Source organism: Colobus angolensis, unplaced genomic scaffold (genome assembly GCF_000951035.1).
Source record: "Colobus angolensis palliatus isolate OR3802 unplaced genomic scaffold, Cang.pa_1.0 Scaffold44, whole genome shotgun sequence".
NCBI classification, from domain to species: domain Eukaryota; kingdom Metazoa; phylum Chordata; class Mammalia; order Primates; family Cercopithecidae; genus Colobus; species Colobus angolensis.
Window position 1 is genome coordinate 6,173,715 of NW_012117821.1, and position 15,654 is coordinate 6,189,368.

Sequence of the window (15,654 nt, forward strand, 5' to 3'; positions counted from 1 at the left end):
CTGGAGCTCAGTTCCCCAGACATCATCCAGCCCGGCCTTTGCAGGTTGTGCGGTCCAGAGAAGGGAAATGGTTTGCCTGAGGTCAGAGAAACTGGATTAGCACCAGGTTTTGTGGCTCCAAGTCCAGTGCTCTTTCTGGTTCTCAGAACTTTCCCATCTGATTTCAAGAGCAACCCCAGGCTTGGCGCATTCGGAGCATCCCTGGTGCGGGGCATGGGAGGGTGCCTGGAGGCCTGAGTTGAGCCCTTGAAAAGATTCCAGTAGGATCCTGGCTGATGGACAGGGAGAAGGGGCTGGCTCCTCTGAATGGCTCAGAAGCAGGAGCTTGACTGTGGCCAGGTCTGATTTAATTTGGCAGAGGCAGGCTGCAGATTAGACCAGGCTGTGCCTGCAAGCCAGGGAATTCAAGGTTAATTACCGGGGGCACCTCTTCCTGGCCCCCACCCCAAGCAGGAGAGGGCACCCATGAGCCTGTCACCTGGTCTGAGACACCTGGAGAATTGCAGTGCTGCCTCAGGAGGCAGAGGATGGGGGACATGCTTTATCCCCATGCTGGCCCCCTCATGTGCTGGGCACTGGGCTAGGTCCTGGCAGCCACAAGGATCTTAATAGGCAGGAGCAGGGGACAATTTGTGCTGCCCGAGACAGGAAATAATTCAAGGAAAGGCAAGTATCTTGGTTTGGAATTTCCCAGAAGCAGATCTGAGACTGAGGATTGCCGCTCAAGCAGTTTGGAGGTGACACCAGAAGGCATCAGTAAGGTGACACAGGGCAGGGAAGACAAGGTTGCCAAATGCAGTGTCATCAAGCTTCATCTCGCAGGGACTGGCACCTGGCTGCAGGCTGTTCCCCAGGGACAGGGGTGCTGGGACATTCATGCACCCCTTTCCCCTCCCTCCAGGCCATCCCCAGACAATAGCCGGAGGGAGCTTTCCAAAAAGCCTGTGCTTCCCACTGTGCTTAGGGTGACTGCCCGGGGCTTCCTGGTGCCCTTCGCTTGGGGAGGCCTGGGCTCCAACCTCCCACTGAGGGAGCCACTGGTTGGTGCTGCAGGAACCAGAGGAAAGAGCCTGGCAGCCACAGGGAAGCTCAGGAAGTCCCCACCACCCCGCACCCCAGCCTGGGGGCTCTGGCTGAGGCTCTTTATCACTAGCTGATTTTCTGTAATAAGAGTGTGGAGACAGGACTATGATTCACTCAAGGCCTGAGGTCGGCGCCGGCAAAGGTTATCAGGAAGGCCTTCATGGAGGAGGTCCAGCTCATGTGTCCCTTGTCCCAGAACAGCCAGACTGACCCAGGGTACCAGGGACAGTCATTGAGCTTGAGGAGGCCAGGCAGGTCCCACGCAGGTGCTCAAGGCAGGAGCACAGGAGGACACTGGAGAGGGAGAGAGACTGTGGGGGCTGTGGGTGTGCAAGGAAGGCTGCCAGGGATCTGAGCCTCCAAGTGGACTTGGGTGCTGAGGGAGGGTTTGGAGGCAAAAGGAGAGGGAGAGAGCCTGGGCCAGGTGGCTTTGAGTGCAGGCTTGGAGATTTCCCAGCAGAGGAGGGCAGGAGAGTGGGAAGGTTGAGAGAGAGACGAAAGCTCATGATGGTTAGGAGTCAGCTGGCACTGGGGTCAAATCCCAGCTCTGCCACTGGGCTAGTGACTTAACTGACTATGCCTCAGTTTCCCCTTCTGGGACATGAGAGTAATGATAGCATCTTCCTCTTGGTGGGTGGCCATGAGGATTAACTGAAATAATGTACATGAAGTTCAGTGAGCAGCTGGGCCGGGTGGTTCATGCCTGTAATCCCAGCACTTTGGGAGGTTGAGGCAGGAGAATTGCTTGAGGCCAGGAGTTCAAGATGAGCTTAGGCAACATAGCAAGACCCTGTCTCTAAAAAAATGTTTTTTAATTTAAAAAAATTGAAATATCGCCTGATGCGGTGGCTCACACCTTTAGTCCCAGCACTTTGGGAGTCTGAGGCAAGCAGATCACAAGGTCAGGAGTTCGAGACCAGCCTGCCCAACACAATGAAACCCCTGTCTCTACTAAAAATACAAAAATTAGCTGGGCGTGGTGGCGGGTGTCTGTAATCCCAGCTACTCAGGAGGCTGAGGCAGGAGAATCACTTGAACCCGGGAGGCGGAGGTTGCAGTGAGCCAAGATCGCACCACTGCACTCCTGCCTGGGTGACAGAGCTAGACTCCATCTCAAAAAAAAAAAGAAATATACAGTGCCATGGCTAGCACATAGTAAGCATCCAGGGAATATCGCTTCCTAAGCATGAGACTCTGTTCTTAGAGTTTAGCCCTGCCAGGGAGAGGGGTGAAGGAGGCCATAGACCATGTAGTCCAACTGCCAAAGGAGAGAGACACACATGAGGCAATAGTGCAGGACATTAGCAAGAGCATGCGGGCTCCACTGTGATGCCAGGGTGGTTTCCATGACAACCCGAGATGATGTCAGGAGGCCACGGGCTGCTGCCAAGTCCATCCTCATAAATAGGCAGGAAACCTACCATCTGCACTTGCTGACCCATCTGTGACAATCAGGGATGACCTCCTGGAAGAAGTGGCACTTCCACTGAGCTCTACTCAGGGGGAAAGGAGGGGAGAGCAGAGATGCAGGGTCTGCCTGTCCTGTCAGGGAGGGATTGAGAACAGGTGGAGAATGCAGTGTCTGACCAGCCTCTCGAGACCATCCGGCAGCCCTGAGCTTGGTTGCTGGTTGTCAGTGAATTTGTGCATTCACTCAGGAAACAAGATTATAACCAGCCTTGTGCTGGGCCTGGCAAGACACACACAGTTCATGCTCTCAGGGAGCCTACTGTTGAGGGGAAGCAATAGACAGACAAAGCAATGGCAAAGACATAATGGGAATGATGGGAGCCACGCAGGAAATAACTGAGTGCTGTGCTAGAACAAGGTTTGTGGGGGATGCCAGAAAGTGCTTTAGGCTGGGAGCTGGGGCCCAGGACAGCATTGGTCCGGCGTCACTGTTCCCAGAACTTAAAAAACCTCTACCGAGAGGAGGCTGTAAAACTGACCCTGGTGAAGCCAGGCCATCCTCAGGCTGCAGTCCAGGCAGTGACCCACTGGGCAGCCACACCAGCGGCAGAACCACCAGGAGGCAGCCCAGGAAGCTTGATAGCTGCAGGTGCTTTAGAGGGGATGGATGCTCTATTACCATCGGAAACCAGGGTGCATCTCTTGAGCATGGAGTCACGGACACTGTGACACTGTGACCCACTCTGCGGGCCACTAGCCAGGTTTCTTCCTGTTGGACATTATCATGCCAGACCTGAAGTTGTGACCTCCCTAAGGAATAGTTTAGAACTCAGTGGTGTCATTTGGGTCTTTCTTTCAGGCAGTCTTGCTCTGTCACCCAGGCTGGAGTGCAGTGGCACGATCTTGGCTCCTTGCAACCTCCAACTCCCAGGTTCAAGCAATTCTCCTGCCTCAGCCTCCTGAGCAGCTGGGATTACAGGTGCACACCACCACACCCAGCTAATTTTTGTATTTTTAATAGACAGGGTTTCACCATGTTGGCCAGGCTGGTCGTTTGGGTATTTCTGACCCTGAGTCTTTGCCTTTGTTTTACCTTTCTCTTCACCAGCTACTCCTCATTTAGCTTTTCTGTCTAGATTTTATGTGTCCTTCTTAGCCACAAGGTGGTAAATGAACAGTGTGGTGGTTAGGATTTGAGCACTAGACTGAGCCAGGTTGGCCTCCAGTCCCATCATCTCTATCTCTCACAAACTGTGTTACTTTGGGCAAGTCACATGCTGTCTCTGATCCTCCATTTCTCATCTGTAAAATGGGGATAATAAGGGACTCTACCACACAGGCATGTAGTGAGGATACAATGAGCTGACGTGTGTCAAGGGTTTAGTTTGGCACCTGGCATAATGTAAATGCTTGACAAATGTAGTGGTCTTCTCAATAATAGTATTAATAATAATAGCAGCACTCCCACTCCCACCTTTGGGAAAGAAGAGCCACTCAGAGTGGGGAGAGCTGCTCAGTGGTGACTCCCACCAAGGCCTGGCCCACGCCCGCCCTTCCCTCTCCCTGGTTGCCACTGTACTTTGGGGCTCATGGGCATAAGCCTGCTCCGAGACCTCAGGGGGCTTCTTGGTGCAGAAGCTCAGGGGAGGTTGCTTGGTGGAGGATGGAGGTGGCGGCCCAGGGCTGGCCTGCTGGGACCTGTAATGGGCAGGCTGGTGGGCAGCAGGCAGGGCCTTTACTGTAGTTGCAGCTGAGCTGGCCCAGGAGCATTCAGGGTTGACAGGAAGGCAGCTGGAGGAGGCTGGGAGCATGGAGGTATTACCTAGGTATTACCTAGGGTTCCTGGATGGCCCCCCTGCTGCAAGCAGGACACAGGCCTGTCTGAGCCTGAAGCTGGAGGCCTCTTTGCAGAAGCCCAATTAGGGAAACTAAGGCACAGAGAGGGCTGCCATACCCAGGTCATGCAGCCTGCTCAGACGGCCAGGCCTGGAACCCATGGCTCGAGCCCCACAGGCTGGGCTGGCCCCGGTTTGGCATCTTGCAAGACTCCTTCCTAGACCCCGTCCTTTACATGTATGCTCTGGCAGACCCTGGTGAAGCCCCCAGGCCACCCTGCGTCCAGGCTGGCCCAGGAGCCACCCCATCCCTAGGCACACAGGCCCTTGGCCAGGAGCCCCTTTGTCCTGCATTTTGAGTGCCTGCTGTGAGGAGCATGCAGCCACTGCCCTCTGTGGAACAGCCTCATTAAGTCAGCCTCTTGGTCCAGCAGCAAGGGGGATCCAGGCTTGGCTGTCACTCCTGTCGCCTCTGGGGAGACCCATCAGCCTGGCAGCAGCAAGGGATTCTGGGGGAATGTGAAAGTGATAACAGTCATTCAGATGGGGCTGGAAGTCCCCAGCTCTGTCACCCCCAGTGCTGCCAGCCACCAGCCACCAGTGTGGTCTCAGCAAAGTGGCTTTACCCTGCAGAGCCTGAGTTTCTTCATCTCTGTACAGACACCCCAAGGCTTGGCCCACCCCACTGAGGCCAGCCAGGCCTGTGTCCCTGCTTCTTCCTACGCTGCTCCTTCTCCAGTGGCCTCCACCCCCACCTTCCTGGCTCCTTCTCTCAGTGCCCTCCTTTGGCCAAGCCTATTCTGTCCCAGGTGTTTCCATCATTTCCTCTGCAAGTGACAGCTCTTCCAGAATCCCTGCCTCTCCTCCCCTCTCCCCTCTCCAGGGTGAACCAGCGCTGGCCGCAGGGCCCTGTGACTGGCAGGTGGAGCTGGAGCAGGTAGAGGATCTGTGCATGTACTCCCTGTGAGCCTGACTGTGCACGGGGGGCTTTATGTGTATTAACTTGTTTATCCCCCAGCAATCCAATTAGGTGGATCCTTTCAGTCTCTGTGCTTTATAAACGAAGACAGAGACCCTAAATAATCTGTCTGGCAGAGCTGGGATTTGAACCTAGACAGCTACACACACACACACACACACACACACACACACACACACACATGCACCATGGGAGCCAAGCAAACCTTCTGGCCATACCATGTCAGAGTCTGGACTGTACTGTCCAATAAAGTAGCCAGTAGCCATGTTGGCTCTTTAAATCTAAGTTTTAATTAAACAAAATGGAAAATTCAGTGTTTGAGTCTTACTGGCCACAATTCAGTGTTTGAGTGCTCAGCGCCACTGTGGCCAGTGGCCACCATACTGGACAGGGCAGATAGAGACTATTTCCATTACCCTGGAGAATTCTACTGGACAGCTCCTTTGAGGGCACCACTAGGTGTTGGGGACAGAATTGGAACATTCCGTGCCATTGGGGGTCAAAATCAGAGTGGGCTTTCTGGAGGAGGTGCCCCCTCCTTAGGCCTTGAAAGTTGTGAAACACTAGACAGGGCAGGAGGGGGCCTGTGCTGGTCGCAGCACAGACAACCCAAGCCTGCAACCTTGCCTCCCATTGCAAGCTGTGTGACACCAGGCAAGTGACTCAAGCTGACTGAGGTGCATCTGTAAAATGGGGCTAACGCAGCTGCCTCTGTTGGGCCGGGCACATCTGGGTGCTTGGTGCTTGTGGGTTTGTCACATGGTGTCCAAGAAAGTCTGGGAGGTTCAGGTTCCTTCACTGTAAGAGGCGATCACCCGGGCCTCCCAGGGCCATGCAGGTGGGCTAGGTGTGTGGGAGGAGTGTGGGGCCTTCTGAGTCCTCTTTCCCACAGAGGCCAAGGCAGGAACAAGCACAGCCTGGCCTTGGGTGGGCCTTTGGCCTCCGTGGGAAATAGGGAGCTCGTCGGCCCAGGCTCCCAGTCTCAGGTTGAAACTAGGTGAGGGCTGGGGAGTGAGGGGCCATCAGCAAAGGAGTGACCCAAGAGGTCTGTGCTCTGCAGTGGGGCCCTGGTATCTGCCTGTGTGTCTCACACATACACGCGACACAGAGACCAGGCACACATCTGCAGATGGGGCTGGTGTAGCTTGAGGGGCAAAGCAGTCCTCTGGCTCCCCCGAAACAAGTCCTCACCCCACCGCCTGAACAGGGAAAACAAGAGGGAGCTAGAAGTGTGATCCTCAGGCACAGAGCTGGTGCCGCCGCCTTCAGGGAAAATCTCTCTTTAGGAATACTGTCGCTGGGTTGTTCTCAGCAACTTCCTTCTAAAATCTGAGCCAGCTCCCTTTGGGGCTCAGTCCAGCCCCAGCTGCCTGTCCTGCTCCCCAGAGACATACAGCCTTCTCACCCTCTGCACCCAGCATGCACACACACACACACTGCCCCTGCACCATTGCTCACACCATCCCTTCCACCCAAATCTCCTTCCTGCCTCTGCTCTTTCTAAATATTCTTCATCTTTCAAGGGCTAGCTCTAGTGCCCCGTCTTCCACATAGCTCTCCCTGGCCACCCCAGACCACTCTGATCTCTCTGTCCTAGAAATTTCTACACAATATTTCCTTTGACCAAGCTTTGGAGCACCTGATCACAAGGGAATGTGTATGTTGTCTTTTTGTGGGTGTTTGCCATCTCTTTCCAGCTAGATGGTGAGCTCTTTGAGGGCGGGACAATGTGTCTTCTGCCACTCTCTTGCTTCATACACAAGACTGGGTCTACAACAGCCCTTCAGTCAAGATGTGGATGGATGGTGGATGAATGATGGATGGATGGATGGTGGATGGATGGTGAATGGATGATGGGTGGATGGTAGATGGATGATGGATGAATGGTGGATGGATGGCTGGATGATAGGTGGATGGATGATGGATGGATGGATGGATGGATGATGGATGGATGGATGATGGATGGATGGATGATGGATGGATGGATGGATGGATGATGGATGGATGGATAGATGGATGGATGGATGGTGGATGGATGGTGGATATATGATGGATGGCTGGATGATAGATGACTGGATGATGGATGGATGGATGGATGGATGATGGTAGATGGATAGATGGATGAATGGATGGTGGTTGGATGGATGGTGGATAGATGATGGATGGCTGGATGACAGATGACTGGATGGTGGATGGATGGATGGATGATAGATGGATAGATGGTAAATGGATGCTGGATGGATAGATGGTAGATAGATGATGGATGGATGAAGGATGGATTGATGGATGGATGATGGATGACTGGATAATGGATGGATGGTGGGTGGATGATGGATGGATGGATGATGGATGACTGGATAATGGATGGGTGGTGGGTGGAGGATGGATGGATGGATGATGGATGGATGGTGGATAGATGGATGATGGATGGATGGTGGATGGATGGTGATGGATGGATGGTGGATGGATGATGGATGGATGATGGATGGCTGGATGGTGGACGGATAGATGATAAATGGATGATGGATGGATGGATGGATGGGTGGATGGATAGATGGATGGTGGATGGATGATGGATGGATGATGGATGACTGGATGGTGGATGGATAGCTGGATAGATGGTAAATGGATGATGGATGGATAGATGGATGGATGGATGGTGGATGGATGGTGGATGGACTTGGAGAGAGGCAAGTAAGGTCTTTAAATATAGGATATCCTCTTTGACCTTCTCCTCATGGACTTCATTGTTGAACCCCATCACCCCATTTTGTCACTCCCCCTCCCATGGTTCCCTAGGTCTGGCATGTGGCCCCTGGAAGTCCAGGGAACCCCTATAGCCAAGAGCAGTCTGGCATGTACACAGAGAGCAGGATCTTAGGTGGCCTGTGGAGGAGCTCCCAGCACTCCATGGCAGTGGGCTGAACTGGCAATCCCCTGCCCCATTTCACCCTCTAGGAAATCAGCTGTGTGTTTCTGCCGTCCTCCTCACTTCCCCTAGCCCTGCCTCCTCCCGCTCCTATAGACTGCTCCTCAGTGTCACCATCTAGGTGGGACTCCTTGGAATGCACATGATGGGAACCCAGGCCTGTCTATCGTCATGGTCCTGCGTCAGTGCCCTGAGTGACAGAGCCAGGGTCTCACACAGGCCATACTGAGAAGGTGGGCAGTCAGCACCTCCTGTATTCCAGCCACCATCCACACTCCTAGTCTAGACCCTGTGAACCCAGGCTGTTGGGGTACAGGTTCTTTCCATGGGCCAGATGCCATTTAAGAGCTTTGCACATTATCCCATGTAATCCCCATGACAACTCTGTAAGATAGCAACTATTTTAACCCACTTTTACAACCGAAGGTACAGAGAGGTGAAGTCACTTGTTTATATCAGAAAGCACTAGGTGGCTGAACCAGGGTTCTAACCCACCCGCCCTTTTAACTCCCTGCTCTGAGGCCTGGACATGATAAAGCTTGTCCTGTGGCTGAAGACATACTTAGGGCCTTTGCCTAGAATAGTGGAACAAGTCAGAGGAGACAGACAGACAGTGCTTTGTTCTTTTGTGTGGACAGAGCAGCAGCAGAGACCCTCTGGGATGTTCAGGAGACAAGCAAAATGCCTGGGGGGTTCTGGGGTCTGTGATGGCTGTAGCATCTGACTTCTCTGGGACACAGCCTGGGGAGCCCCAAGACCCCTTCTCTCCACAGGAATTCAGCTTTTTCACCCAGGGCAGGAATTCCGGCCCCTCTGGACAAGCCACACGGTCACAATGGGGTCCATTCTCAGAACCCTGGAAAACACAGGCCCTGCGGAGAAAGGACGGATTCTTGTTAAACACAAGGGCCCTCAGTGCCATGATTTAGATCAGGGAGCAAATGGGGGCAGAGAATGGCCTGCAGGCCCCTCTGTCTGTCTTGGCTGGAGGTCGCTGCCTCTGGAGACCATTCCGTGCAAAGGCTCTCAAAAGCCAGAACAAAAACTCAGCTAGGGGCTAAGGGGGGTGGAAAAGAAAACCCAGCTCTCCAGAGCTCAGTGATCCAAAGCCCCTTCTCCCAGCCCCTTCGCTCAGACCTTCCTCACTTGATTTCTGGAAAAACATGCTCCATCTCACTGTGGTGGTTTCATAGATAATTCGAATTCTCACAGAGCCCTGTGAGGACACTGGGAGTAGCCTCCCACTGGGACTGGGGAATTCGAGGCCCGGAGAATATGTCAGTGTTTTTAAAACTTTCCTGCCGCAGTAGGAAATTTCACACTGCAACTCGATACACAGACAGACATCTGATGCAGGTGCCACAAAACAGCCTTGCCAGGAGTGACTCGCCGATCATTTCTAGTCTGTTCTCTTTAAAATGCTAATTGGGACCACTAAATTGATTCTGGAACTCACTAATGGGTCACTGCCTGTCATTTGAAAAGCACAAGTTTGAAGTGGCTTGTCCAGGGCCACCAGCCCCTGAGGAGGCAGAGCTGGGGCCAGAACCTGGGTCTGTGGACATTCAGGACTGGACTTTGACAACCCCTCTCCTGCCCCCAACCCCCAGCTGTCAACCTCTCCTCTTAACAAAAATTTTCCTCCAGCCAGGATCTGACCGAATCACTCCCCGATTCTGCAAACTTCTAGATTTCACAGCCAGACATCAAAGCCCTGCCCAGCCTGGACCTTCCCGGCATGTCCACCCACTACCCTTACTGCCCAGTCCGCAACTGTTTGGAGCTGCTTGTTCCTGCTTCTGGAGCTTTCCCCCTCCATCCCTCTATGGATCCAAACCCCCTTGTCCTTTAAGGTCTCTTCCTCCAGGAAGCTACCTGGGATGTCCTATAGCCCCCAGGACCTCTCTTTTCTCTGTGCTGAGTGTAACCCCTCCTGTAATTCTCAGCCTGGATTGTCTGAGAATGTTGGCTTTCTCGTTGGACTTATGTCACATATATCTCCTCTGCCTGCCTGCACAGGCCTTAATGAGATTGCCTACAGTGAGAGCTTAAAAAGTGCTTTTAGGTTGATAACAGCAGTCAAAATCATTATGTACCTCAAGGGCCCCACTCCCCTGGCCAAGGTTGCATCTTCTCCAGCCCTCATATTCTAGATAGTGCCCATGTCCCCAGTGACTGCTGGACTCTGAAGGTCACCCCCAAGTCAGCTGTCTGGCAGCCCAGCCGGCCTCTTGAGCAGTTCCCAGTGGCTGTAGGTCCCGCAGACAGGCATCCTGGGCCCAGCAGCTAATGTCAGCCAGCAGACAGAAGGGTGAGAACATCAGGCTGGCAGTTCGTGCATGTGCCCTTCTCTGCCAAGGCACTTGCCAATGGGAGGAAGAGTGGTGAGGAGTGTGGCAGGCAGTGGAGGGTACGACCCTGCAGCATTCATCAGAACTCCACCTGGCAGGCACTCGGCACCCTTCCACAGAGCCGGCCCAGCCAGGCCCAGCTCCCTTTCCTCTCTCTCCCGTGCCTCAGTGGCTCTTCCTGGCTTCATCTCTCACTCTGGGAACCCTGAACAACAGGATGGCAATCTCCATTCCCCAGCAAGGGCCTGCTGCCCGCCACTGGTGTGGCCTCTCCTGGTGGCCCAATCCCTAGTGGGCCTCAGCATGGCCCCTTGGGAGCTTTGTGGGTCAGGACTGTCCGTTTAGCTTCAGGAGCCTGGGACAGCCACTGACCTCAGATCTCAGTCTCCTCATCCATGAAATGGGTGAGCTCCTCCTCTGCCAACTTCAGAACACCAGAAACTAAATCCTGGGAGTTTTCAAGGGGAAGGCAGAGTGTGGGAAGCCATGTGTCAAAACAGAGCGACAACACGTGAAATTGCTCAGTGCCTTTCCTGCGCCCTCCAGCCTCTCCCTGTGCAGTCTCCAACACCAGCCACTTCACTAGAGCATCCAGGGAGGGAGCACGGCGTGTCTGGCCAAGATAAATGAAAGGAAAAAAGAAAAACCCTTTAGGGTCTACGTTAGCATGAAATGCAAGCCCTTTACATCTCTTGGTTTTGGGGCTCTGAGAGTTCCGCTCCTTGGGAGGTTAAATGTGTCCTAATAGATGGGTGCAGAGGCGTGTGTCTATTCCTGTGGGGCGGGGAGGAACCCGCTTCTGGTGCTCAGCACTAGACAGAGACCAGTGGTTGTCCCAGCATTTGGGAAAGCCCAAAACTCTGAAATTGGGGCTGGAATCACCCCCTCCTGGCACTGTCTGCCAGCATCGTGGTGAGGTCCTTAAGGAGAATCTCCTTTTGTTTCAGGGGACTCTGTAGGACCCACGTTTAAATAGGCCTTTGCCACCTGCGTAGCAACTGAGGTGAGGTCAGATGGGCCCAGGTATGAAAGAATAATGACAAAGACAATTTATAGCAGTTTCTGTGCCGGCCACTGTGTGAAGCCCTTTCTACATACTGTACATTTCATCTTCCCCAAACCCCGCGGGTCTGTGCTATTATTGTCCTCATTCTACAGATAGAGAAGTAGAGGCTCAAGAGGCCGAGAAAGTAGATCAAGGGCACCCCCCTGCCTCCACAGAAAGCAGCAGGGATTTGAACTGGAAGCCTCTGTCTCCAGAACCCCCCTCATCCAGACACAGATTGCATCAGCCTACGGAGAGGGGCCAAGAGATGAGCCGCATCACCTGCAGATGGGGCGGGGTGGGAGTGGAGGCTGCAGGAGTCCTTGTTTAGATGGGAAGGGATGGAGTGCTGGGTGAAGGAACTCCACCCCTCTTTCCCAGCCAGGCCAGACCTGTAGACCACAGGAGATCACCCATCCCAGTCTTTCCAGTTTGAGCCCTGAAAGTCCCATGTCCCTGTTCTCCTGGGACTGTGGGTCACTGTACCCGGGGTCTGAGTCACCCCTGGACCAGCTGCAGAGAATGAATGGCTGAGTGGTCTGATGGGAGCTGTTTCAGGACACAGCTTGGGAGGCCTTTTCAATCACATTAGCCTCTGGCAACGCTAGAGGGAGATGCTAGACCCGCCCTTCCTCCCCTCCCCTTCTTCCCGTGGCTCCCTGGCTGATAGTGATTCAGCAGCAAGTCGGAAGCAGGCTAGACTGTGAGCTACCAGGAGTGGAGTCACCGGCAGGGTGGGGGCTGTCAGCACCAGCTCAGGGCAAGAATTGGAGCAAGGAGGGGGGATGGACTGGAGAAGGGGACTGATGGGAGGTGGAGGGGTTCTTGAGTTGTTAGGGAACTGAGCCCCAGCAGAGGGCCCTTCTGTCCTGACAGGCTGGGACTGGTTGTAGGGCAGTGGGAGGTGGTCGTGGCGTGGAGGGGGATCCCTGCCTTTGCCTCTTGCCCTCGTATGTGAGGGATGGGGGAGTCCCAGCCATTGGATACCTAAACTGCTTATCACCCTATTCAGCAGCTAAAAATATAAAATGGCTTTGCTAAAGGATGCCCAACCAGAAACTTCCAAAAGGTTTCCCATTAGGGCAGCACCTGCTCGGGCAGGAGGCCAGGCACCCTGAAGGATTCAGGATTCCTCTTCATTCCCACCATTCAGTCACAGCCTGGCGACCTCCACTGCCAGGACCTCAGCTTCTACCCCATTAACCCCGTGTGCTGATCAGGCCCCCTGGGCTCTGTCTTCTACTCCTGCACCCACTACTCCAGGAGGGGCTGGTGATTGGGCATTTGTCTTGAGCCTCAGAGTAAGGCCTGGGTTTTCTGGTCCCCAGTCCCGGCCTCACCCACTCACTGTATCCTTGAGGAAGTTGTCTGGCTTCTCTAAGTTTTGCTCTTCTTACCTGCAAGAGGAGAGTCCACACTCCCTGCAGGGAGGGACCCAGAAGTCCTCGGTGGGGAGGACTCTGAACTCTGGCTGAAGGACAGGCAGACCAGGAGATTTTTTTTCTAGAGGCTCCTTCAGCACGTTGTTCTTACTGAGCATAAATGTTTCTTAGGGGTGGCTGGAGGCCTGATGGAGATTATGCAACACTGGAGCAGCCTCAGAATCCTCAGGGGAGTTTGTTGGAGATGCAGACCATGCAGTAGGTTGGGGTGGGGCCCTGCATCTGAATTTTAACCACTTTCTACATGATTCCATTGAATGGCAGGCTGAGAATCAGCAGCCAGGGCCTGGCACAAAGGAGGCCCTCAACGCATGTGAGTTTAGTTTCTTTCCCACTCTTTTTTTTTCTTCTTCTTCTTTTTGGGACAGAGTCTTACTCTGTCACTCAGGCTGGAGTGCAGTGGTGCCACCACAGCCCACTGCAGCCTTGACCTCCTGGGCTTCAAGCAATCCTCCCACCTCAGCCTCCCTTGTAGCTGGGAGTACAAGTGCTTGCTACCATGCCTAGCTAATTTATTTTTGGTAGAGATGGGGGGTCTCACTATGTTGCCTAGGCTGGTCTCAAACTCCCTGTCTCATGGGAACGGCCTGGGTAGCCTGAAGCTGCTCAGAGCTGGAGAAGGTAGCCATCCCTGTGAGGCAGCCACCCCTGCCTGGGCTACTGGCAGCCAGGGGGATGGTCAGTGGGCCATCGGTCCTGGGCTTCTCCTGCCAGGACCAGCAGGAAAATTGTGGGACAGCAGAGGGCAGCTCCTCAGTGCCCTCCACTCCCTGCCCTTCCCCAGTAGCCCTCAGTGAAAAGGTCTGAACAGCTAATTTCCTTCTTGGGAGTGGAAAGTCTTCTGGGTAGGATGCAGCTACCATCTAATACTCTTCTCCTCCTCTCTGGAATTCTCTGCACAGTTGAGCTTTTTGGGGGCACAGCTAGGATTCAGTCTCTGCCCACTCTCCCTTCTGCAAGGGGGGCAAGCATGCCTTTGTTAAGGCCTTCCCTGGACTGACTGGTGGGAGCCAGGGGAGGGGCAAATGGAAGCTCCCCCACTTTTCTGTAGTTCCTTTCCAAGGCAACAGTTTCCCAGACTCTCCTCCACCCCATCCACACTGCAGTTTGTATTCCTTCCAGTGGGCTTATAAACCACAGCTCTTCCCCAGATGGGCAACCTTGGGCAGTGGCTGAACCTGTTTCCTAATCTATAAAATGGATTAAGATGATAGGACCTTCCTCTTAGCGTGGATGAGAGGATTGAAGGAGACATGGAATACGAAGAGGGTTCTCAAACAAGATGGGGAAAGAAGGGGAGACAGTCAGAAATGCAGATTCCCGGACCTCGCCCCCAGCATTCTGATTAAGTGGGTTCTGAGTCTAAATTTTGGGAAAGGTCGATGCCTAGGAGAGGGGGAGCTCCGCACTCCGGGCTGTGCAGGCAAAATCACCTTGAAGATTAATAAACACTCCAATCTTGGAGGCCACCCCTAGACCTCCTGGATCGGAATCTTGGGGAGCCTCCATGAGGATGACTCTGCTCCTTTCCCTGGGAGCCTGCTGCCTCTTCCTCCAAGAGAACCCCTTTCCACTGCACCCCCCCAACCTCCCCACCCCCGCCTTTCCAGTGGCAGACTGGAGGGCTAGTTTGCTTCAACCAAAGATGGGCAGCAATTGGCATTTTCTTTGGCCCCTGGGGAAAATGGAAGGCATTTCCTTTGGACTCCAGAGAGAGCCCCAGCCAGCCCTGCTGCTGTTCCCTGAGCACTGAACAGAACCTTCAGCCTTTAGGGGCATGTGAGGCTGGGGTTAAGGGAGCCAGCTCACCTTTCCCAGTCCCCTGTGGATCGGTGACTGGAGCGGGGCGGGAGGAGTGGGGGAGATAAGGAAGGCAGGAGCAAGGGCAGGATTTGGGAAATCTGCCCATCCTTGAGTCTGGACTCTTTGCTGGAGGGCAGGGCAGGTAAACGGAGATTAGGAGGGTTCAGTGCCTAAGGTCACAGCAGTTACTTTCTCTGACGGCATTTGAACGCACTCCCTCAGAAGCTCAACTTCCGTTCCTGGCCTCCCAGTTAACCTTGCAGTATCCTCTGTTCCCCCACTCCCCACTCCCCACTCCCCATCCTGACTCCCCAGCTGTAGCCTTTGAGAAGGGCCTTATCCATGGCCTCTGCCAGCCTCGGGGCGTGCAGTGAGAGGACGCAGCCACAGTGGCCCCCAGCGAGTCTCGGGTCTAGGACAGGGGCAGACTTTAATCAAAGGGTCACACAAATCTGTGATTACCTGGCGGGTGGTGTTGAGGAAGACACGTTGAGGAGGTGACATTTCAGTAGTGACTTACGGACTGGGTAGGCTGGGTTCACCTCCCAATTCTTTGCATCCCTAGGGCAAGCCATGCAAAGAATTGGGAGGTGAACCGCTCCGGTGGCGGGGTGAGCGGGCTCCCAGCGCCGGGTAGGGCCCGGGTTCCGGCGAGCGCCATCCCGGATCCTCAGTTTCCCAATTTGGGAAGTGAGGAGAACCTGCCTTGCCCTCCCCCGCGCGCCGAGGCTGAGGGAAGGTGAGCCCCCGTTAGCGGGGCGGGCTGGGGCGGGGCGG

At 54.3% G+C, this 15,654-nt stretch overlaps 1 protein-coding gene across 3 annotated transcripts in view; it reads left to right on the top strand.

The window, feature by feature from the left end:
• Window positions 1–15,654, top strand: part of SH3PXD2A (SH3 and PX domains 2A) — a 260,999-nt gene that overhangs the window by 144,916 nt on the left and 100,429 nt on the right. Inside the window, exons 1-2 of one of the 3 annotated variants that reach the window (XM_011957346.1) lie at window positions 15,323–15,346; window positions 15,468–15,616. The exons of the other annotated variants lie outside the window; for them this stretch is intronic. The gene's annotated coding sequence lies outside the window, so the exon portion shown is untranslated. Of the gene's footprint in view, window positions 1–15,322; window positions 15,347–15,467; window positions 15,617–15,654 lie in introns of those variants that run through there. 3 annotated transcript variants of the gene reach the window in all.